The following is a 27,395-nucleotide window of genomic DNA, read 5'->3' on the forward strand; positions in this document are numbered from 1 at the left end:
AAAGAAACAAGTCAATGATTAGAGCAAAGTAAAAAGAGTGCACTTAATATACTACTAATCACCCCGAAGACTACAAATGTTCCATATTGAAGTAATCAGGAGGAATACGTGAAAATTGTTATAGATTACTAATCATTGGATAAAAGTTGAAAAATGAAATCCCATAGTTTCTGGTAGTATTTCCGTCTACCAGGATTACTTATTAACAGCTTATGAGATCGAATGTACTGAGTAGCTAAGATTTTAAAATCTTTCCATCTAAGTTTAGTACGATCCAACCATTGTTTAGTAATATAATATTTAATCAAAAGACAAATAACAATTAGGGCATGAAGTTTGATTTTCGGCATGTGAACGTTAGTAATATGTAGTAGCGCCATTTCCCAGGTGAGTGTAGATTTATGATATCCCATTTTCTCTAAACAAATTTTAAGCGAACACCAGAGGTTGTAAGCATATTTACAAAACCATAATATATGTACCAAGTCGGGATGTGGATGTGAGCAACAGGAGCATATAGTGGTGTGATTGGGATCAAATTTGTTTAAATGAACTGGGGTAAGGTATAGATTGTTAAAAATCATGAATTGTGTATAGAGAAGTTTTTTTATATGGGGAGAACATCTGAGTATGTTTAATAGCTAGTAGTTTCTGATTCATTATGAGATTGTTCCCCTGATGGTCCCAATAGTCCGCCAAAAGAATTTTCCCTTGATTTAATAAGTTAGAAAAGGATCTGTACCCTATTGAGATCATATTTTTCTTATAGGTTAGGTTCTGGAGAAGAGTTTCTACCTGTTTCTGTTCCTCCTCCGTACTCAGGAAGTTATGAGTTATGGATAGAGTAAGTTCTCTAAGTTGTCTCAGAATAGAGATATACTTTTTAGATAAGCCCAACGCCATTCGTAAATCAGTTAAAGATAAGAGGTTATATTTATGAATATCCCATAGGGTAAAATCTTTAATTAAGGGGAAACCATTCAGTTTAAACATTACATTGTTCAAGGTTATATTCAGATTAAGATGGAAGGGTTAGAATAGAAGAAGGGCATTTTCCAGTTTAATATATTTGAATAAATCTTGGAAGGATTTTATTAGTCCTTTAAGAGTGGGGAGAAGATTCGATTTTTTGAGGTTGTATTTATTTAGGAAGGGTAGTGCCTTAGGGTTGATCTTATTCATTAGTGTGTAGTTGTACCATAGTTTAACCCATAACGGAGACCAAGTGTTCGGGTTTGGTAGATAGTTTGCAATAGTATAAATTATATTTGCTTGAATAATTTTATAATATAAATGTAGGTTGGGCATCGCTAATCCCCCCTGCTTTTTCGGTAAAGTAAGCCTTAGATATGAAATCCTGACCGATTTAGGGTGCCATATAAATTTTGCGAAAGCTTTGTTAATTTTATTAAAAAGCGAAATTGGAGAGGAAGAAAGTGAGTAGTTAAGTAGGTATAGAAGTTTAGGAAGGACATTCATCTTGATGATGGAGGTTTTAGCAAGCATTGAGAGGTTTAATTTTTGCCATCTTGAAATATCCTGGGAGATGGAAGTCCAGGTTTTGGATAAATTAGACTGTAAAATAGACGTAGAGGTGTGGTCATACTGTACTCCTAGGTATTTAAGGGAATTCTCTATATGAGTAGATACATCTGGGAATAAAAAGCTTTCATGTGCAAGGGGATTAATTGGGAAGATGAAGGATTTATTTTTATTTATCTGATATCCAGCTATATCAGTAAAGGTATTCAGGGATCGAACTAGCTTTCCCATGTCGGACAATGGATGTTGAAAGTACAGGTTCAAGTCATCCGCAAAAGCGGTTAGGCTCACTTTTGTGTTAAATAATCTAGGGATCGAATGGTGTGTTTTCTGGGTTAGGAGGAAAAAGAGAGGTTCAATATAAAGGTTAAACAATAAGGGAGAGAGAGGGCAACCTTGTCGGGTTCCATTCACAATTTTTATTGGTTGTGAATATTGACCATTAATGTATAATTTTGTGAAGGAATTGTGATATAATATTTTAATAATACTAATAAATTCAGATGGAATATTAAAAGAAGACAGTACTATGAATAAAAAATCCCAATTAACCCTGTCAAAAGCTTTCCTAGCATCTATTACTCATGCATAGATAGGATACCTTACCTTTTTTGTAATGCTTATCATTGATTCTAAGGATAGGGAGTTATCCCAGGTATGTCTGTTAGTTGTAAACCCAGATTGTTCAGGAGAGATTAGGATGTGCATCACCTTTTTAAGTCTGTTGGCCAGAATAGCAGTAAAGATTTTAATGTCCACATTCATGATTGATATTGGTCTAAAGTTATTTACGTTTGTAGTATCAAGGGTGTTTTTAGGAATTAGGATAGTTCTGGAGTGATTAATGTATTTATCTGATATGCCATATTTTGTGATATGGTTGTAAAGTTGTGAAAGAATGGGTACCAGTTTAGTCTTAAAAGATTTATAAAACTCAGATGTAAATCCGTCAGGGCCTGGAGCTTTCCCCAACTTGAGATCATCGATAGCTTCGTGGATCTCAGAGTTCTTGATTGGAGTTATGAGGTTTTTACTCTGGGTACTGGGTAAATTTGGGAAGGAGAGGTTGGCTAGGAATTCCCTCATTTCATTCCGAGAGGGTAGAGAGGAGTTGAGGGCATAAATGTCACTATAAATTTGGTGAAATAGATGAATGATTTGTGCATTAGTCTTGTATATATTATTACCATGTTTAACTGATGTAATTTTAGGGGCTCTGGGCAAACAGTTTAACAATCTGGCAAGAGCCTTAGATGGAGTTTGTAAAGATTTGGAGTATTTGGCAATATAACGAAGTTCTAAAAGAGAGAAGTTAGATTGTTGGAGTTCCAGTAATTCCTTTTGTTTTGTAAGTAGTTGCTTTTCTATCTCTGGAGAGAACTTTATCCGGAGTTTGTCATCTAATGTAAGGATCTCCGAACTAAGTTCCTCTTCTCGAATTTTGTTAAGTTTCTTAAGATAAGTAGCTTTCTTAATGAATATTCCCCTCAATACTGCTTTGCATGCAGCCCATCTGATGTCAAATGGAATATCCCTGTCTCAAGAGGGTGCAAAGAGTTCTTTAATAGCTAATGTGATTTCTTCAACTGTTGAGTGTTCTTTAAGTAAATTACTATTTAGAGACCAATTATAATTTTTGTAGATTCGGGATGAATTGACTGTAGGAAATAATTCCAAAGAGATTTTTGAATGGTCAGATAAGAATCTCGGTTCCATTCTAAATTTAGTTTGGTCATTGGATAGAGCACTTGAGACTAAAAAGAAGTCAATACATGACCAAGAGTGGTGGCAATTAGAATAGTAGGTAAAACTATTATTGTTTCCAGAGTCGTTATCAAATGAGATGGGGTCAAGCAAATCAAAATCTAGGATTAATTCTTTTAAGACCAGGGAATCCTGAAGGTTTGAGGCAGTCGGTTTGCCTGTTCTGTCTATATTTGAGTCAATGACCATATTCCAGTCACCCCCTAGGATTAACATATGATTAGGGAATTTAAGAAGAAGGGTATAAATATTAATAATAAAATCTTGCTGACCTGAACATGGTCCATATATATTTAGGAATAGGATCGGTTTGTTTAATTCATGTAATAACAAAATCCACGGCATACAGGATCCGAACAAAATGCCCCAATTACCAACTGTAAAATTAATTCCTTTTAATTTTAGAACAGCAAAAGTTCACAATAGGTGGTCCAATACAGCAAAAACACAGATAAGCCAAGCGCTTTCACCTAGTGAATTACCAGGCTTTTTCAAGGCAATCAAAGATGTCAATTCCAAAAAACTTTCTAAATAACACCAGTAATCAGGTTAAAACTCCACCCATTAATTAAATAAATAAATCTGGTGGTTAATAATGTTGAATTAAAAAGATAGTATATAATAAAATGGATTTTTCATACAAAAAATGCATATTTTATATAAAACGTCCTTGTAACCGTATTAAATAATCCTAAGCAATTTAATGCAATATAAAATCCCATTGAATATATAAGATATCTGGATGATATTTGCATTTTATGGAATGGGTCTGCACAGGAATTGGAGAGGTTTTTGGACTATATTAATGGTACCACCAGCTTTCTTAAATTTACTCATAACATTGAACTTTGCACTACTTGGATGTAACTTTAACAAAGGATTACATTAACCACTGCTTTCAGTCTAGGTTGTACAGGAAACCCACTTTTTCCAACGCCTATCTCCACTTTGACAGTGGGCATCCCTATTACCAGAAAAAGGGAATTGTTAAGGGACAGCTGATCAGGGCTTCCAGGATGTGTAGTACACCGGAATTTTATGAACAAGAGATTAAGGTTCTACGTAGCCTTTTTTTTGGAAAAGGCTTATCCGGTTGGAATGATTGAACAACTGATTCTGGAAGTCTCTGGTAAAAGGGAAATGGTTTATCATCCCCTATTAGGCAGTGGTGCACAACCTATGGAAACACCCTTAGAGAACATGGTTGATAAGTTTAAGAGCAGTTTTGCATACACTTTTTCTTCTAACTCTCAAGCCTTAGAAAACATCATTACAAAATATTGGCCCATAGTATCCACCAATGTAGATTTAAAACAGTTTATCAATTCGATGCCTAGCTTTATCAGGAAGAGGGGTAAGAACTTGAAGGATTTCTTTGAGGGGAGAAAGAATATTGTTTGTGAAACTAACCACAAGAAACTTGGTACCTTAAAATGTGGACATTGTAATCAATGTCATTTTATGTTGGACCAGGACACCATCGCAATTCCCTCTAGAAGGTTTAAGTATAAATTTCATCAGCACTTCAACTGTGCAACTAAAGGGGTGGTGTACATGGGCATTTGTACTTACTGTTCTGGTTTTTATATCGGAAAAACTGAGAGGCAGCTTAGGAGAAGGGTGTATGAGCACCAATATGACATCACTAGATGTAAGGACACTAACGTTTTTTTTAAGCACTCCCAGGTATGTGAGAGGATGAACCTTAAATTTGTGGTTTTGGAACAGGTTGTTCCTGACCCACGAGGGGGTAATTGGGAAGTTAGGTTGGAGAACCGTGAGCTGTTTTGGCAGTTAAGGTTAGATGCTTGTACCCCCCCTGGGATGAATGAGGCTTTAAACATTAATAGCGTTTTGAAAATGAGAAGAGCACATTTATAAAGCTGATTTACTTTGATGATGTTTTGTACAATTCCTTTTGCTCAAATAGCTTAGTGGACCAATAGAATGTTAAGTTCTTGTTTTAACCTAACCTTTCCAAGCCTTTATTCAGTGTATTTTAATTGTTTGGGGCAGGAATGTAGTTCTCATATGACTGTATTGCAGGTATTAAATTTACCTTATTTTATTGTATTAATCTTATATATTCAATGGGATTTTATATTGCATTAAATTGCTTAGGATTATTTAATACGGTTACAAGGACGTTTTATACAAAATATGCATTTTTTGTATGAAAAATCCATTTTATTATATACTATCTTTTTAATTCAACATTATTAACCACCAGGTTTATTTATTTAATTAATGGGTGGAGTTTTAACCTGATTACTGGTGTTATTTAAAAAGTTTTTTTGGAATTGACAGCTTTGTTTGCCTTGAAAAAGCCTGGTAATTCACTAGGTGAAAGTGCTTGGCTTATCTGTGTTTTTGGTGTATTGGACCACCTATTGTGAACTTTTGCTGTTCTAAAATTAAAAGGAATTCATTTTACAGTTGGTAATTGGAGCATTTTGTTCGGATCCTGTGTGCCGTGGATTTTGTTATCACTTGGTTTGATTCGTTCATTTTACGTTCCTGTTTAATTCATGTGTTACACATGTAAAGAAACACCATCTACCTCCCTGATCTATTCCTCGGTCAGTAATCAAAGGTTTAAAGGATTTTTTAATGATGATAGCAACTCCTCTGGAGTTGTTAGCGATACCTGAGATTATACTTTCTTTTACCCATTTTCTATTATTCTCCTTATCCCATTCATTGTTTTTCATATGAGTCTCCTGTATAAAGCACACTTCAGCCTGGGATTTATAGAGCAAGTGTAATAACAGATTCCTTTTGTCTTTTGATTGGAGCCCCCTGACGTTCCAAGATATAATATTCCAACTGTTAACCATTACAAAACATAACTAAGTAATCCATGTTACTACAGTTTAATATATGCTAACAAACTAACACTGGTGCCACTATCACTGACAATACAGAAATACATACACAGTCCTGACACCAACCTCACACATACAGATAAATGCCTGTTTCTGTCAAATGATCATCAGTACTGAAATAAAAATACTTTGACTTACCATGTGCAGATGAAATAACACTTGCTAGGATGGATGGTCCTGGAAGATGTTAAGCAAAATGTAAGGACACCATCATCACAATAACAATAACACAGGGAAAATTGGCCATTATATGTCCATTAACAATACATTTAACTGAAACTTTGTTGACACCCAAGTCAATGTGTAATGAATCAGAGTGTGCTGTTATCTATATTGGTCTATAAATAAGTCCCCCTCTCCAAATAAAAAAAATATTATTAAACCAACTTAACTATTGCTTTCAAAATTTTACTATACAATCAATTTTTAAAAATTGAATCTGTAATCCTACCTGGAAGCTCCTCTTGGAATATACTTGTCCTTCCTGAAACAGCAGCATGAACATCAATCATATGCTATTGTGTACTTTCCACTGTGCTCCATGGAACCCTGGCAGTGGATAGGAACTCTTAATTTGGTGTCAGGGATGGCTCTGTAGGAGGCCTGCTCCCAGTAGCCATCTGTCCATGGGACACTGCAACTGATCTCCTCTGTGCTGATGAAATCATGTCAGTGGTCCTATGATGCATCTGATCATACATCCTGCTGCACTGCCCAACACCACTGATGTTAGTTACTATCTGTTTTCAAATTTGCATTCTTCCAGGCATATCCCCAAGTCCTCTCTCAAGCAGAAAGACACCACATTGATGAAAGGCTTGGACAATGATGTCGTTCTCAAAGTCACTGAAGGGGGGTTTGTGGGAATTGGGATGCTTGGGTGCCATAGTCCTAGGTGACTTAAAACACAAAAGGATACTTACTACACATAAATATCGTATAAATTAAATTCATGCTTAGATATAACACATATTATTAGTTTTTCAATATTACCAACTGAAAAAAAAAAAAACTTTCAGTTATTCAAATATAAAAAAAGGTTATGTGTTTGGAACATATCACATTCACACACTAAACAAGGATTGATCCAAAACAAGGACTAACAATAGCAAACCAAACTTCAGTAAAACATTTTTGATTCTGGCAATGCAAAAATGGAACTTGGCTACCCCACTCCCAAAAAATACATAAGTGACATTTAGTACTAAACAGGGAATACCATATCAGTCAATTTTTAATAGTGATTTCAAACAACTGTCCCAAATACATGTCTACACATTTATCACAGAACAGCAGTTTTTATGCAATTGCCAGTCACCTCTACCTGTACCCAGCACTCCCCCTAGAAGTGTCTATGGGTCATACTAGAAGGCCATAACCCCTGTGTTATTGACAATATTGGACATTTATATTTCACTGAAATTACATGGATGAATTTAAAGAGAAACAGTTGTAACAGTAACACTTGTAATGAAAGTTATAAGGCCATGCATATGAGAAAGTAAAATGCCCTGACAAAACTTCTAAGTTCATGCAGATAAAAGTTCCATTTGCTAATGCATATATATCTATATATATCTATCTATCTATCTATATATATATATATATATATATATATATATATATATATATATATATATATATAGATATCTATATATATGGGTCTATGACATTTCACAGAACATCTGTTTCGCCGAAAATTTCTGACATAGGGTCCAAATCACCGAAAATCCATTTTGCCGAAAATAGTACTAACAGTGTATATGCCCTTTTCCCCCACTGCAGCATGATCTCAGGGTGAGAATATTAATGTAGGGGAAGGGGGGGGACACAGCCCCCATAACAGGGGGTGTGGGGGGCATAGCCCCCCACCTACTCAGGTTATAAACTACTTACTTACCCTTTTAATAGGGACTGGACAATATAAAACAATACTAGACAATATTAAACTGTACTAGATGGGGGGCTATGCCCCCACACCCCTTACTTTAATATTCTCACTCCAGAATCGCACTACAGTTGGGGAAAAGGGCATATACACTGTCAGTACTATTTTTGGTGAAATGGATTTTTGGCGATTTGAACCCTATGTCAGAAATTTTCGGCGAAATGGATTTTCGGCGAAATGTCTTAGACCGATATATATATATATATATATATATATATATATATATATATAGATAGATAAATGGTCCCCTTCACATTGTTGACACTTCAAAATGCTGAATTTCATATGGCCGAGACCATATGATCAACATTTGAAATGCCGACAATGCGGAACTGGCTTCTCTGTAAAGTGCAGAATGGAAAGATTTCATTCCTGCACTATAGTGCAATCTTGGAGTTGGTATATTTAAGTTAAGGGGGGTGTGGGGGCAGAGCTAGCAGTGGTTAGGTAAGTGTTTGTTGTTTTTTACTTTTGTATTTCATACGTTCGACATTTCAAGTGTCGATCATATGGTCTCAGCCATTTGAAAATCGGCATTTTAAAGTGTCAAACATATGAAGTAGATCCATATAAATACAGATTACACACTGAAGACGCCAGAGGGTGAAACCAGTCTGTGTTTCCTGTTCCCATCTGGTGATTGCTGAGTAAGAGGCCTGGTTCCGGCAGGAGCACTGGTTTCTGCTGTCTTTTGTCACTGTTTGAACATTTTTTTTGATATATTATATTTTGAAATAAAACGACAATGGATTATCATGGATTATTGTGTTTCATTGTGGATTTATGCTGAATCAAGCGTTTTTTTTATGGCATTGAGTTTATAGTGCTGGATTACATGTGGACTACAAATATATATATAGATATATATATATATATATATATATATATATACACACACACACACACATATATATATATATATACACACACACACACACACACACACACACACACACACACACACACACACACACACACACACACACACACACACATATATGTGTGTGTGTGTGTGTGTGTGTGTGTGTGTGTGTGTGTGTGTGTGTGTGTGTGTGTGTGTGTGTGTGTGTGTGTTTGTATGTGTGTATATATATATATATATATATATATATATATAAAAATGTATAAAATATATATATATATATACACACACACACACACACACACACACACACACACACACACACACACACATATATGTGTGTGTGTGTGTGTGTGTGTGTGTGTGTGTGTGTGTGTGTGTGTGTGTGTGTGTATGTATGTGTGTACAAAAATATTTTTCCTAGTTACATGTGAGAAAATTCAGTATATAGCTGAAAAATTCAATCATACCTTAGCAAGATCAGAACTTTTCTGTGCAGGCAAATCCAAAGTAATGCAGTAATTTTTCAGTTAACTGGCATCCATAGCGATTGGTAGCTGCCAGATAACTGTAGTTTCTGGTTGCTTCGGAGTTACTATTAAAAATAGGCCTGACTAATACTGTACCCTATACTATTTGTTTGGTTTGTCATGTTCTCATTTTGGAGCGAGAGGGAATTTATTCCTATATTCCTTTTTAAAACTCTAAAACTCTAAAAACATAAGGTATGTCTCTGAGGGGGTGGAGGAACAGAAAGAGCAATACATGAAAATTATAGTATATTTCTTTAATTTTCTTTTGCCGGTTGCTTGAGAGTGCTGGTTGTTTGAGTTTTAGTTAACTATGAGTTTACTGTAGCAATCTTCTTCTGTGTTTTCCACATGCACAACTGTCCTTGTCTTCAGGTTCCCTAGCTACATGGTTATCATTTTACAGTGCAGATTCAGGTCTATGAGCATGGTGAAAATGAAAATGAAGTGTGATCTCATTAGAACTGGTGAGCAGCAATTCACACTCCCTTACCTGCAGTGGTTGAGTCAACCAGGTTACACTTACAAAGTGTAGAAGTAGTTGTATCAATGTTTTAAATGTAAGTAAGCAGCACACATTTCTCAATTTCTGTTCACTAATATGCAAACTCCCCTGCCTTTTTTGAAAACTGTATATTGTTGCCATTTAATATTCTCATACATTTTAAGGACAATGGTACAAAATGTCTTACAGACTCCATGTCTCAGATTACTGCTCAGTTAAGAGAAGAATGAACACCCTGCAAAGATAAGACAGACCTGCATTGCTGCAACCATAGTCATAAATGGTAGTGTGATCACTCATTGAAATTAACAGATGTACATACAACTCAGAAGTGTACAAATGCCATATGTCTTGTTAATATTGTGAATGATTTGGGACATGCTTGTATGCACAAAGATTTTCATTCCTGCTCCAAAGCTGTTTCTGTGGCAACAACAGATAAATCACCTTTACTGTGGTTTGTAGGTTCATTGTTGTGAGAGTTCAAATCCAGACTTAAATAAAAATCTTTCATGTGTGCTAACATTTGTTTTGTAATGTTTATTTTGTAATTTTTTTTCCTAATACCACTATTTGCATGGCACATGGCATAGCACAAACACAGGAAAAAGATAAACATGTAATTATACTTCTGTGATAACCTATTCATAAACTATGCCTGTGAATCACGTGTGTAGCACAACTGCTAAACACAGTGATCCACACAGTATACGCTATCTGTAGATCAATGTTCAAGTTCCAAATTTGCCTTTAAAGTATGAAACATAATATGAAACCTAATAAACACTGCTCATAAAGATAAAACAAAGTGATCTTTGCCTGTCACATTTGCATGTCGTTTACCTTCATGCAAATCTGGACAAATGGTCCACACATGAATTAGACAGAACACCTGCAGACAGGATGCAGACATTCTCGATTTCAAAAAGGATACATTGTTGCATCATTTGCTTTGCATTGTATGAACCCACTAAGCAGTGTTCCAAAGCAGTTAGCGATCTTTCCCAACATCTGCAGGTCTAAAACACCTATAGAATGGAAGCAGACAGCAGACAATTTCAAAATGGGTACATTGTATCCTCTATGGTTTGCTGCCACACAACACGCTAAGCGGCATTGCATGGTGGTTAACAGACATACTTAATAATGAAATAGTGAAAATATGTCTGTTTCTTAACTATTTTTGTGGTAGCAGATTTAAGTGTAGAGCTGAAATACAGGTGAGTCTGGGTTCTAATTCTAGCACAATCCCAATTTTATTAATGCTTGTTCACAAAATTAAAAAAAAAATAAAAATTCAAACATAATTATAAATAACAATATGTATGTATAGCAGTAGAGCTCATGTGAATTAAGTATGACAGAGAGTATAATGGATATTATGTTTCTGTAATTATAATTGTCTTCTCTAGCCTTGTATGGCTTATATATAATTAATGACCATGTTCAAGAAGCAGTTCTTCTGTGGCACGGATGAAAAAATCACCTATCTGGAAGAATATATTTTGTGTCTATTGCATAAGTTTGAATCCCACATTGTACAAATTAATTTTATCAGTGTGTAAAGACACACCAAAAATGTGCCAAGTTACAAAATTTATACCTCCAATACATGTCTGTAAAGTTAAATCAACTAACAGGTACAGCAGTAACCAAACCAAAAACTAATGACAATTGTCACATTACACTTCGTACTTCATAAACTCCTTTCCTTTTTGTTTGGCATGGCTGCCCTCCACTTAACGTATTACAGACACAGTTGTCATTGTTGTTCAGGTTTGTGTACTAGCAATAAATGCAATAACCTGAACTGGTGGGAAAGCACTATTTTCTGTTGCTGTTTGCCCTGATCAAACATGCATGGAACTAGAAGGGAAGGTGCTCAATTTAGGGCTCAGAGGTGGGGTATTGAGGAGTCCAAAATCTTTACTAGACTCCTTGTAAAGTGTCACAGCTGAAGGCTGCTGCAGGGGGAACTATACTGGCTGAGGCATGGAATCGTCTGGCTAAAGCTGACTCCATTCCACACACACTGGAAAAAAAACAGTGTAGGCATAACTATTATGACCTCAAAAGGCACAAATGGGATATATATATCTATATATGTTTCCTATCTACCCCATACTAACAATTTTAATCTGTTGAAGAAATAGAATCACACACCAGACACATAAGTGAAAAAAAAACAACAACAATGAAGATCTTCACCTTTTGTCCTCTGTGTTTGTGTGGAGTTTGGCATCATGCACCAATGCTGAGTGAAGGTGAACAGCCCAGTTAGTCTTCATCCTTTCAAAGTACATGTAAAAACACAAACAGAAGGGAAAGCACTTTTTATGGAAATAACACATATTTACAGAGTAGCCATGTGTTACCTCTACCCGTGCACTTTAAACTTGGTCTCTCAGTACTTGTTCCTGAATAAAACATCACTATATAGATACATAAAACATGTTTTCTTATATACCATCTATATCTTTATACTGACAATAGACATTCAAATTTTTCAGTACTTGCAGTAATGTGTATAGCTGTTTGCATATCATTTGCAAAGCTGTCTTTTAAGGTATACCTGCATATTGGAAACACAACAACAAATGCTACACTTTGCACACTCATCAATCTGGTAACATGAGATATTTAATATCTTGACAGTTGTACATGGCTAGTCATCCGTTTCAGGTGGCCTCCCAACATCTTCTTTCAAGCATCCAGTGCTGATGTCTTCCATTATAAATTGTCCTGCAACATTATAAAACTCAGAATTGTGTAGTGGCACTTTCATCAAATACTGAGTTATTTAATAAGTGTACTTAGGTAGGAGTTTTAATCTCACTGCAGTCAACTGGTGTGTGTGTGTGTGTGTGTGTGTGTGTGTGTGTGTGTGTGTGTGTGTGTGTGTGTGTGTGTGTGTGTGTGTGTGTGTGTGTGTCTGTCAAGTCAAAAGAGCATAACTATGTATCCTGCAGTCGTCAGTACAATCCCAGGACTAATATTTTGACAGTTGTACATGCTTATTTCATTCAGGTCTCCCAACATCCAAACATCCAGTGCTGATGTCATCCACTATAAACTGTTCTACAGAATTATAAAAGACAGACTTGTTCTGTGGCTCTTGTAAGTACTGTGCTGTGTAAACAGGTAGATAGAGGTTCTATTCTCACTGTGGCCAATTGGTATGTTTGTGTTCACTTGGTTGATATTCAAGAGAGCATTTTATACCAGTATGTCAGACATTGGTATTACCATCCGCTTCTTACCAGACAATCGTGTCAATGTTGCTGTCATTAACATGTGTTATATTAAGATGTGGATGTACAGTATTGTTACAAAAGGGTCTTACAATCTTTGATGTGAGCTAGTTTATTTATGGCCATTGATGCAATTGCAGTACATGCTCCTTCTAGAACAGCTGTAATAATATGCCTCCTGAGAAATGTTGACATGGGGTGATACACTTGTTATATATATTGGTGGGTTTTGTAGTGGAGCAGATCAACCTTTTACACAGTTCACATCCTGCCACCACAGTGACACTTGCAGTATGGCATAAGTGTGCATGTGTCTACATCATCATCATCTTCTTTCAGCTGATTCCCATTAGGGGTCGCCACAGCAGATCACCTGTTTCCATTTCTTCCTATCCTCTGCATCTTGCTCTGTCACACCAACCATCTGCATGTCCTCTCTCAACACATCCATTAACCTTATCTTAGGCCTTCCTCTTTTCCTGTTACCTGGTAGCTTCATCCTTAGCATCTTTGTCCCAATATACTCAGCATCCCTCCTCAGCACATGTCCAAACCAACGTAATCGTGCCTCTCTGTCTTTGTCTCCAAACCTTCCAACCTGGGCTGACCCTCTAATATACTTATTCCTAATCCTGTCTACCCTCGTCACACCCAGTGCAAATCTCAACATCTTTAATTCTGCCACATCCAGCTCAAACTCCTGCCTTTTTGTTAATGCCACTGTTTCCAACCCATATAACATAGCTGGTCTCACTATCCTCTTGTAGACCTTTCCTTTCACTCTTACAGGTACTCGTCGGTCACAAATTACTCCTGACACTCTTCTCCACCCACTCCATCCTGTCTGTACTCTATTCTTCACCTCTCTTTCACACTCACCGTTACTCTGAACTATTGACCCCAAGTATTTAAACTCATCCACCTTCGCCACCTCTATCTACATACCATCCTTAAATGTTCTTTGACTGGCATCAATATCAATTCATATTGATTACATGGCCACATAATTCTTGTTTCATACATGTGGTTGTTATGCTGTTATATACACAACCAGTCTATCACATGTTTTGATGCAATTCCAACCTTGTGGAATTCATTGTATATGCAGTTGTGATGCTACACCCAAGGATTACTGAGGCGGTCAGCAGCACCATTTTGTGACTATTAGCACTTGTGTCAGGAAATGTTCTGCAAGAGCCACAAACAACTGCTCTCCAATGTGTCCTGATATGACATCAGGCCACTCAAACACAGCTTGCTCATGAAACACATATAGGCATATACTGTGCAAGTGATATAAGTTTGTGACATTGGTACAGTTGTACAACTGTGTTCATAGCAACAATGTGTGAAATGTGATGAATAACCAAAGCTGTATGGAGGTCTTGCCACAAATCATTTATTCCAATACATATGGAATGTTAAGTGGAAAACACAACTAAGCTCAGATCTGTGTGTGGATGTCAGCAGACATACTCACCCAAAGGGCATAGACAATCTGCTAACTGACAGTTTGCCTCACATGTCAGCACCCTGTTGCTACTGGCCATCAGCCAAAATATACATGCAAACATTATTCAGTTTTTATTCCCAACAGGGCAGCACATCTGTGCATTTTCTACAACTAATAACACTGAAGAAATGGACAACATCACAGTGCATCTTAAAAGTGGCGTGTTATCTATTCATTTGTTTGTGCATCTGTTTGGGTTGCAAAATCACAGGTTGCCTATAGCATGACTTAAAACCTGACCTACCAGACACAGTCGGAGCCGTATGTCACCACAGCCTCAAGACAGCCAATGTTCCCATAAATGGGTGTACAGCAACAAGCGTCCTTCTGACTTGGGGGGACCATCACCTGATGCATGAAGTTATGCATCCATTCTGACTCTCCTCATCTGTTAGGTAGGCTAAGGAGTCATCTTCTCTAAAAGGATACAGGTAATGTCCTGACTGTGTACTAAACCAACATTTGATTTGTTCAGGCTACATCATGTATGTTACATCTGTTCACTGTCTTCAGGAGGGTTACCAAAGGCATACATGATGACAACACTATCATCCTGTGTAACTTGACCTGGCCAAGGCATTTGACACAAATCAATAGTCAGGTATTACAGAGAAACTGTCACAAGTGGCCATAAACACCTATGTCACCAAGTGAGTAGACAACTGGACACATATGTGACATAGAAATATGTTGCAGTGCATGAAGTCACCATCTATCTAGACTCCAGTGACCAGGTCTGTACCTCAGGCTCTGTGACAGGCTCTTTCCAGTCCATTATTTAAGTATCAGATATCAAAAGTGACTTGCACATCATTTTTCCAACCAGCTTTGTGGAGAACTGCAAATTGTGGGCAAACATTGAATCCAAGTGTGGTATTGGTATAATGCATACAGTATCAGCACACAGAAAGGACTGATGCCACAACTATGAGGACACAGTAGATGAAGGAAACTCATGGAGGATTAGTCCCATTATGAACTCAAATGCACAAGATATTTATAATATAGACAATACACCCCCTATGAGTAAACCAGGTTTTATGCATACCTGTAAACTAGGCAGGATTGCTCATTATTTCTAAAACAGGCATAACAGTGTCCCTCCAAACACCTCTGGCAGATGTTACATTTTGAGGGAGATGTTCTTGACTCCCCTCAGAGATCGCTGATGAATCATAATAGCTGTACAAGTGTGTTCTTGCAGAACCATCTATGATCACCCACAATCACATATATGTGGAAGATATGGGATTACTGGTGGTATTATTCTGATGTTATCCCTGATTGTGCACATTTCTGTTTACTGTTGTCCATGGGCCTGTTATTATGTGTCCCAGTTGGTTGAGACCTATGCTGACATTGCATTCCTATTCAGGCAACTCATTTTTCACAGCTTCACAATATGCACATAATCCCTATTGTATATACCATACATGATACATGTCCTGTCCATTGCTGATGTCAGGATGCTTATATCACAAAGTACCACTCCATTGATATATCACTTTGTGTGAAAGGCACATGATATACAATAACTGTGCAGTCCATACTGTATCATGCCAATATGCGATTATTGTTCATGCTACAACTGTCATTATTGACATGCCCTCATGTGCTGTATATTACCATGTTTCACCTGTCCTCTTCCCCTGTGTTCATTCCTGCAATTCATCTGCATGTCCCTTTTCAATACACACACTTCCCATGACTTTTTATTTATAATGCAGTGTATGTACCCTTACTGATCATTTACACAACTTTTATTCGTTATGGCTGACACAAGTTTCCACAATACTCTTCAATGTACACACTTTCATGTAATGTGTTAGAACTACATACATTGCTTTATAAATAACCCTGGTAATCACTGTGGCATTTTTTTGCAATCCTGCAGACCTAGTTTTCCCATAGATAAACAGGTGTACATGTCTGCAGCTGTTTGTGTTGCTTTACATGGAACTGCATTTGATTAGATTTAAATGCAGTGTGTAGCATGTATATGTAATTAGTGCTACTGCTCACTGCACAAATATGTACTCTAATATGTACTCTACATGTAGTCTTGCACTAGGTCTGCATGGAATTTATTGAATCCCCAGGACAGACTTAGTAATTTATCACAAGGCCATTAACAGTAACAGAAAGAAAGCTACTTATATTCATTGATGTGCTGATGTGGATTCATATATAAGCAATGGGATTTAGAAATAAACAAAATAATGGTTCTTGTTTTGTATTGGGTATAATGTGGTATATGGTCTGTGAAGTATTTTGTGTTTTCTAAGAAACCATAGGTGTGAAGAAAGCAGGTAAGTAACTGACTACTCTTTGTGAATAGCTAATGTGTATGACCAAATAGAAGAAATTATTATTCAGGTGATAGAAAGTATGTGAAAGGGAGCATTTTTATTTTGTTATAGACTTCATATATTTTAAGCTTTATCAGACAATGCCTGCAGTAAATTTTAGTTGCTTGATATTCACAGAAGCATAACCTGAATGTGTTAGACTAATTTTCATTATTGTCTTTAGACCAAAAAGTCAGTGTAATTTTTCTGTTTCTTTTCAATACCAAACAAATGAAAAATAATGAAACTTTTGATTTAATTAATAAACTTAGAAGAAACTTACATCCTGCTAATGCAGTATAGAACAACAGTGCTTGCACCTGTATAAGCTTGTTTCCAAAGATCCAAACTCAGCATGTTAATGCTCCGCTTACTTAAGAGAAACTGTGCAAATGGTGCTGTTTCCTGGCAACCAGGCAGTTTGACTATTAAGGTATAAAGGCCTACAACACTCATGGCTGCATTAAGCAATTTGTGTAATGTGGTTTTGTGCCAGTCTTGGGCTGCATTCAAAAATCATTAACACACTATCTAAAGGAAGGCCATTATCACCATAAAAGTGAATCATGTTAAATGTCAGTTATTATTTGGATTATTTTATTTAATGTCAATTGCTATATGTCCACTTTAAGACTGAAGCAATGGCTTGCTAATGCCATAGTCTTTAGGTATTACAGCATGAACACAATAGTCATATTCTCAATATATTGAGGAAAAAAAAAGAAATGTAAAAGAAAAAGACAAAAATCTGCTCAACAGCAGAGCTGTAGACAGAAAGTTTTAGATTTTACTCAAACCTTAAAATATCTCCCAACCTAACTCCAACACACACACACCCATCTTTAGAAAATGTATGTGTATATCCAAATGTTGTTCTCTGCATTTTAAACATTATCACTTCATTTGAGCTGTTGACTTGCAAATATAAACAATCAGGAGTATTCTTTTTCCTAACTGGTTCATGAATAGATCTGTGCTGCATATCCTGGGACCCTAAAACCATAATGTTTTAAAGAAATACTTCAAAGACATGTATCCAGTTAAGTACAATAAGCATATATGGTTATAACGATGCTCACCAGTTGATGCAGAAATGCACAATACTAAAATTACAATTTATACTACTATCAAAAAGATGACACAAACTTGATAGGGTACTATTTAGTAAAAGATCAGTTAGAATGTATAAGGTAAATGCAGTCCTCTCAGCATCTAATAGGAAAGTAGGAATATGTTTGCATATATACTTAGGCCAGTATTCATAATCAGTTATGCACATCCGCTAAGGTGATCTGCGATGTTCATAGACGAGTGCAGCTGAGCTGCGACCATAGAGGCCATTTATGCCAATGCACTATGACCTCAAACGTGCTTATGAAAATATGCAAATAATGAAATACAAATGAGGAGTAATGTAAATCTTTGTATGCTGATGAAGTACGTGTCACAGCATTTGATATTCCTAGTCAGATTCTCACCTTTTCCATGCTGGCTGCAGATGTGCTATATAAACTGAAGCCTCACCAAATCTATTAGAGTTGTAGTAGGTAAAAATGATGTCACTTGCTGTTAGCTTTGTTATTTCCAGATCTGAGTTGCTTGTCTTGGCCGGACCAAAACTGCTTGAACCCAGCACTGCCTGCCAGCTAAGCAAGCAATAATATGAGCAAAGGATTACTCATTATAACTTTGATAATCAGGAAATCCATGATAGGTTTAGAGTGAAAAAGGACATTCTAAGGGTCTTAGTGAGTATGTTTGACCCCCCCCATAGGGGCACTGGGGAAATGCATGGACTTCCTATCCCTGTGGACATCAAGTTATGTATAGCTGTCACTATACTTGATACAGGGGCCTTCCAGAGACAGATTGGGAATACGTTTGCCTCAAGGACACTGTATCAGTTCCTGGATATACTCTTGACACATGTAGATCAGTATATCTATTTCCTGGTGTCATAAAAGTGCCAGGACTAAGTGTGCCTTTTATGGGCTGGCACATTTCTCCGAGGTACTTAGTGCAATTGCAATTATGGTTTTCCTGGTACACAGTGGGAGCAGTACAGAAATAGGGAGGGGTACCATTCCACTAATTGCAAGGAAATGTGTGATGCATGAGTCTGTGTCACCAATGCTTATGACCAGCATCCAGGAAGTGTGAATGATTCCCATATCTGGTATATTAGCGCACTCTACCACCTCTTTCTGCATGATAGGATGCCCAGTGGTCATCGTGTTGGTTAGTAGATTTTTTTTAATCTAGTCATTCACTTTAAAATGTATTACTGAATAATATTTTTTTATTAGGTGATGTTGGATATCCACTGGAGCCATTACTCATGACACCAGTGAGAAATCCAAGTGAAGCTACAGAGGAGATGTATAATACATCTCTGTCCCAGACCCATATTTTTAAGAGGGTTTGTATCCACCTGAAAAGTTATTTCCAGTACCTGGATGAGTCTGAAGGTGCCCTTCAGTATGACCCAGCTACTCATGCAGGATGTTTACTGCATGTTGCATTCTGAACAGCAGGATCATGCTTTATTGGTAAGATGGAGCAATGTACACACCATCTCTAATTATTCCTGATCCACCATGTTCTGTGTCATAGTCATCCCCATGGATGGATGTAAGGTATTTAAAAGTATTAATTGAATAAGATTCAGAGCCCCCTGTAGGGGTACAGGAAACTGAATTCTGCCTCACCTTGCTTCTAACACATACTAGCATATCATTTGCTCTTGTTACTTAAAACAAACAATACAGTTACATAGAGAGATGCCAATATGTCCACAGAACTTTGTAATATATTATCTACAGTTCATTCAGTAATTCAAGTAATGAATGCAATCATTTTTGCATAAAAATATCTGAGCTGTACCCTCTGCCCTTGTCATGTACTACTAATATTGCCATTTTTATTCATCACTGTCACTCCAAAAATCTCCAGTTCATCACACATGCCTGTTGATATCCTTAGCACTGCAAAATATCAGTAGTGAATTATTGTATTTATCCTTGTGTATGTGCTATTATACCACGATAATGATCATTTTCTGTCATCAGTAATTATTTCCACTGCTCATATCATAAAATACAACTTCAAGATGACACAAAGCTAACAACCAGTCAGTGCTATCATAACATGCACATCATACATGTAAAGTCATTACAAATTACCTTAATTAATTAATGAAATAATATGTTAATAGTTTTTTATTAAACTATGATATTTTTTAAAATATTTCCTTAGTGTAGTAAGTCTGTGGCATCCTAATGCATTTGTCATCTATCTCATCCATTGGCAAATTAATAGTGCACTGCTAAACTTAATTCAAGGCAATTTTACGTTATCTGCAAAGTAGGCTAATTAACATTTGTTTCTATAAATCCGAGTAGTACACAAATGTGAACCGAGAAGTATCTGCGGATTTTGGCTTTTCACCTATCATGAAAGAGATTGGCCAAAATAACATGAACGCACATCAGACAAATATAGACACACTTGAGACAGATCTGCAGTCCACAGCACACCACAGCTGTTGCAAGCTGCCATGGGAATGAGCAAATGGCTGTAGACCAACCAAAATCAGAATTTAGTTAAAAAAAAAACAAAATTGAGTAATGTGAATGACAAATCTGCAGCAAACTAATCCCTGCCCAACCAACAAAAATGTAAAGACCCCATCCTGCATTGTGTGTCACACCCTATCACCTCAAACAAATCATAACTTCCTAACACATACTGACATTTATTCCTACCGCCCCCCTCAAAAAAAGTTAAAAGAAAAATTCTGCTGTACTTCATCAGACATATTGGTGTCAGAGTATAAAAAGCAACTTTTACTAATAAACATTATCAATACAAATTATTAATCATATATTTATATTTACTCAAGCATATCAGGGAAGGGTAACTGGTTTCATTTAACAAAAAAAAAAAAAAATGTGACAAAGCAGTTTTGGTTCAACCAAACTTGCCAGTAATATCAATAGCTATTGTAATGACTAAGCTAGTATAAATGTTTGGTTAAGATGATGTCACATTCCAACAGGGAGTGGTCTAAACCCTGATCAATACCTCTCTGACCATACTTTCCTCACTGTTATTCTGGCACTTCGAATGAAGGCATCCTCTGTGTCGGCTAGAGGTTGCACTTCCTGGCAGGTAAATAAAGAGACCATGATTCATACTGCAATAAGATTAAGGTATGCGCAAAACACATTACATAGAAAAAAACTGATAACTATCAGGAACTGGGTCAACTCAAATCAACCCTGACAGATATAATCCATTCCAGCCAGCCATGTGTTCACCATTATGATGATTTGCAGAGCATAGAACTAATCAACTGGCTGAGTGGGTAGATCAAGTAGTGATGAGAAGAACCGAGTTCTATAGTAAGTAAAGAAATAAAAAATGTTTCTTAATGTTCACTATTTGTCTGAGTCATATTAAAGATAAAAAAAAAATTAACAACTTGGAATAATTAGAAACATTTTCTAAGAAAGATATATGTACCTGAAAATATTACTTGTAATGCTATTATGAAATATACACAAAATCACGAGCATGTTTGTAATCATATTTGCATCTTTTTAAAAAAGATGTATATGAGTAATGTGTTAACAGATTTTAATAATGTATACAAATGTGAGATGTTTATTAAAATAATAATCTGTATGTGTACCTCTGTAAGCCATGTACTGGCTTACAAGCAGAGGTATTTGTAAATGGATTTATAAATACTGAAAACAAAATTACGCATTACAAAGTATCACTATTATTGTATAAAATTACTTAATAGTTGCATTACATGAAGCCTGTTTCATGTAGGCCATAGAAATATATAAGTAATGCCGTTGCTTAACACAGTTGTTTGTTCAAAAGTATTTTTACCTCACTTACAACATGGCTGAATTCTGATACACCACAACCTTGTTAGAGTGGAGGTTGAGGGAGCAGATGGGAGTTGTTGTGCCCAGAGAATGACGAGCACAAACTTTACTGAGAAATGTTTTAATTCTACATTACCTATCAAATCAGACACATTTGTACAGCAAAGTAAATGCAAACTTCTATGAATTGCTACATTTGTGGGTTTGTGAAGAAACTTGTATCTGAACACAGTGTTACATACAAAGCATAGTACTTTGAAAACAATTTTCCTCACATATTTCATGCCTTTATTTTTCTCTTTCATAACAGGGAATATCAGCACAGTATTATATGAATTCATATAGCTATGTATATTTGAAAGTAAATTAAAAAAAAAAGAAAACAAAAATAAGCCATTTCTTAGAAGGGAATATGTAAAATATATATATATATATATATATATATATATATATATATATATATATATATATATATATATATAGTGAGAGAGACATAGATAGATAGATGATCATAGATATACACAGTGGATATAAAAAGTATACACACCCCTGTTAAAATGTCAGGTTTTTGTGATATAAAAAAATGAGACCACAATAAATCATTTTGAAACTTTTCCCACCTTTAATGTCACCTATAACCTGTACAATTCAATTGAAAAACAAACAAATCTGTTAGGGGAAAAATATGAAATATAAAAACGTACAATAAGCTAGTTGCATAAGTGTGCATACCCTTAAACTAATACTTTGCTGAAACACCTTTTGATTTAATTACAGAATTCAGTCTTCTTGGGTACACACCTGCCATCAATTAAAGAGACTCTGATTAATCCCAAATTATGTTCAGCTGTCCTAGTAGGATTTTCCTGACATTTACTCAGTTGCCTGCTACAGCAAAAGCCATGGTTCACAGACAGCTTACAAAGCATCAAAGGGGTCTTATTGTTGAAAAGCATTAGTCAGGAGAAGGGTACAAAAACATGTCCACAGCATTGGATATACCATAGAACCCAGTGAAGACAGTCATCAAAAAGTGGAGAAAATATGGGACAACAGTGATACTGCAAAGTACTGTATGTCTCTCCAAAATTGATGAAAGGACAAGCCAAAAACTGGTCAGGGAGGCTGCCAGTAGACCTACAGCAACACGGAAGGAGTTCCAGGAATGTCTGGCAAGTACTGGTTGTGTACTACATGTGACAACAATCTCCCATATTCTCCATATGTCTGGGCTATGGGGTAGGGATGGAAGAGGGAAGCCTTTTCTCACACAGAAAAACATCTAGGCCTAGCTAAAATCTGCAAAACAATACAACAATCTCTCATATTCTCCATATGTCTGGGCTACAGGGTAGGGATGGAAGAGGGAAGCCTTTTCTCACACAGAAAAACATCCAGGCCTAGCTAAAATCTGCAAAACAATACATCGTCTCCCAAAAGCATGTGGTAAAATATGTTAGGGTCTAATGAGACCAAGACTGAACTTTTTGGCCACATTTCCAAAAGGTACATTTGGCACAAAAACAACACTTCACATCACCAAAAGAACACCATCCCCACGGTGAAGTATGGTGTTGGCAGTGTCATGCTTTGGGGTTGCTTTTCATAAGCTGGAACTGGGGATTTAATCAAGGTTGAGAGAATTATGAACAGTTCCATATACCAGTCACTTTTGGCCAAAAACATTGAGGCATCTGCTAGAAAGTTGAAGATGAAGAGGAATTTCACCTTTCATCATGACAATGACTCAAAGCATACATCCAAATCAACAAAATAATGGCTTCACCAGAAGACAAAGTTTTGGAATGGCCCAGCCAGAGTCCAGACCTAAATCCAATAAAAAACCTGTGGGATGACCTGAAGAGGGCTGTGCACATGAGATGCCCTCGCAATCTGACAGATTTGGAGGGCTTTTGCAAGGAAGAGTGGGCAAATATTGTCAAGTCAAGATGTGCCATGTTGATAGACTCCTACTCAAGAAGAATGAATGCTGTAATTAAATCAGAAGGTGCTTCAACAAAGTATTAGTTTAAGGGTGTGCACACTTATGCAACCAGCTTACTGTACATATTTTATTTGTTATATTTTATCCCTAACAGATTTTTCAATTGAATTGCACAGGTTATAGGTCACATTAAAAGTGGGAAAAGTTTTGAAATTATTTATTGTGGTCTCATTTTATATATCACAAAACAAGGCATTTTATCAGGGGTGTGTACACTTTTTATATCTACTGTATATATAGGTTCATAGGTTCATAGGTTTATACTAGGCTATCTGCCCTAAGGCATTTATAAGCCTAGCCCAGAGTTTTGTGGCATGCGCCACCCCTTATGTTAAAAATATAGTGCCCATTAGTTTGTTTTGCCTCTGTCCAGCAGTGACACAGAGACGATTCCCGGGGTAAACCTACGATCTCCCATCCACCAGTCAAGATTTCTCTTGAACAGAGCCAGCGAGGTGCTCTGCCTCACATGGACTGGGATTTTATTCCACAGCATAGGGAGTCTCTGGGTGATAAATCTATCCCTCCAGCACGTCCTATTTATATCCGTGCTAAGGTTTAAGTCACTTGCTCTAGTGGTTCTGGTGGATTTGGATTTTCTGAGGTGGAGCATGTCCATTAATTCCGGGTTGGTCATGGCCTTGTATGTCAGGCACAGGTCACCTCTGAGCAGGCGGTATGCAACTGAATAGAGCTGGAGTTTCTTCAATCTGGCAGCATATGACAGATTTTGGAGTCCCTTTATTCTTTTGGTGAGGAACTTCTGGGGTCTCTCCAATTGCTGCAGGTGTCGGGTGAGATACATCCCGAAAGGGGCATTGTACTCGATCATTGGTCTGATAAGTGAAGAGTACAGGGGAACAATGACCTCACTTGATCTGGATGTGAAACCCTTCATGATCAGGTGGGCAATGTAAAATGTCTTTCTAACCACTTTAGCAATGTGAGTGTCGAAAGAAAGGCCACTGTCAACCTGGGTCCCCAGGTCCCTGATGACCTCTTCTGTGCTTAGTGGATTGCCACCTATATGGTAGCTTGGGGTTACCTTGTTTTTCCCGAAGGGTATGACTATACATTTTTTGGCGTTTAACTTCAGGCCATGGCTCTGGCACCAGCCATCAGTTTCCATGAGACCCCTCTGGACGATATCTGTGTCAGATGTACTTTCCACTATGGCACCCAGTTTGCAGTCATCTGCAAACTTTGTCAGCCATAGTCCTCCTATGTTTGCCTGTACTTCTGAGAATTAGATGCCGAACAACAGGGGGCCAAGGACTGAGCCCTGTGGGACACCACTTGTGACCGGCTTGGAATCCGACATGGCGCCAGCAACTCTAACCCTGTGGGTTCTGTCCTTTAGCCAGTTTGCAACCCATCTTGTGACATATGGGTTTACATTTAAGCTGGTAAGTTTCTCTATAATACCCGAGTGGGGTATTGTGTCGAAAGCTTTTGCAAGGTCAAGGTAGGCTGTATGGACTGCCTTTCCCTCGTCAATGGCCTTGGTGACTGTTTCGAAGAAGTCGACCAAGTTCAAGAGGCATGATCTGCCCTTGACAAAGCCAAACTGGGTTGGGTCCAATGTCTGCAAGTCCCCTATGTCCTTGTTTATGAGATCCATTATGATCCTCTCCATAGCTTTGCAGACCAGGCTTGTTAAGCTTATGGGGCGGTAATTACCAGGGTCTGTAGAGGCACCGCCTTTGTGGAGTGGGACCACAGTTGCCGTACACCACTCCTTGGGCACGTATCCTGTGGTAAGACTAAGATTAAACAGCTGCCTTATGTGCGGGTTTAGTTCCTCATTAAGTTTGTGTAGCACACAGCCTGGGACACCATCCGGTCCCATTGATGCTGTGTTTTTAGCTTTAGAGAGGGCAGCTTTCACCTGCGCATTTGAGATGTCTGGGAGGCTACACTCCGCTGGGATAGTTATCTCTCCTTTTGGGGGGGAGAGGGGGGTGAAGTTTCCACTGAACCTGTCTGCCAGTATGTTGGCAATGTCTGTGGGTTCAGTGATTTTTGTATCTTTTTGGACTAATTCTGAGCAAATCTGGGAGTTTCCACCAAGGTTTCTAACATAGCTGAAGAAGGCCTTATGATTGTCTTTTGAATCTATGGCAATTTTTCTCTCAAAGTTGGCCTTGGATGATTTTATGAGTGCCCGTATTTTTTTACTAATAATGATCAAGGGTGTCTTCCCTTTTATGGATTTTGTTCTATCATGTAATAGCTTTCTCCTCTTATTGTAAAGTTTGTTTATGGCTGGGGTCCACCAGACTGGACGCTTGCCCTTGGTGGAAAGAGGCTTGGTTTTATTAGGGATTGCCTGATCCATGCAGTCCTGGAGGTGTTCGTAGAAGGCATTTGTAAGGGCTTCCACAGCTTGGGTTGTGGTTTCCACTGGCTCGGGGGCCTTGAAGGATACCACACCAGTCTTGAGTAGTGTGAAGTTTGCTTTAGAGAAGTTCTTCACTGTGGTCTTTTTTGTTTGGGGTGGGGGCGGGATGTGGATTTCCAGTGAGATTAGTTTATGGTCTGATCTCACCAATGAGGGATATACTTCCGGTGGGGAGCATTTTGTCCCCATGTTTGTGATGAAGAGATCTAATATTTTTTCTCCTCTTGTGGGAACAGTGACTAGTTGTTCCATGGCATTTGAATTTATGAACTCCAGGAACCTTTGGGCTAGAAAGTTTGGGCTTGAGTAGTGTTCCCAGTCAATATTCGGGTAGTTGAAGTCTCCCAATATAATGGTGTTTGGAGATACATTTATACCCTGCAATGTTTTCAGGAAGGCTGTGTGGGGTTCCTGAGTTTGAGAGGGTGGCCTGTAGCATGCTATAAATTGTAGAGCAGTTTTGCCTATGGTTAATTGCACCTGGATGGTTTCCGATGCTTCGTGCGTTGCCACCAACCTGGAGGTGTGGGTGTCCTTGATGAATATGGATACACCCCCTCCTTTTGTGGTGTGGTCCGGGTTTTGGGGCCGGAACGCATGATATGAGGTAAAACCTGCTATTGCTGGGGTGCTCTCAGGAGCCTTGAACCAGGTTTTAGTCACAGCGCAGACATCAATGTTCTCCATACTGAGAAGGGCCTCGAGTGCGTGCATTTTGAGATTTAGACTTCTGGCATTGAGCAGCATTTCCCTTAGTTTCTTCCCGTTTTTGTTTTCTAGGGTGGTAGGTTTAGAATTTGAACCTTGCCTAAAAAAGGCACTATGGGGGTGGCAAGAGCCTTGGCCAATATCCGGAATCCCAGGGGTGACAGGTGCCTATATATATATATATATATATATATATATATATATATATATATATATATATATATATTCACTT

Source organism: Protopterus annectens, chromosome 11.part0 (genome assembly GCF_019279795.1).
Source record: "Protopterus annectens isolate FY-2018-M chromosome 11.part0, PAN1.0, whole genome shotgun sequence".
Classification (NCBI taxonomy): Eukaryota; Metazoa; Chordata; order Ceratodontiformes; family Protopteridae; genus Protopterus; species Protopterus annectens.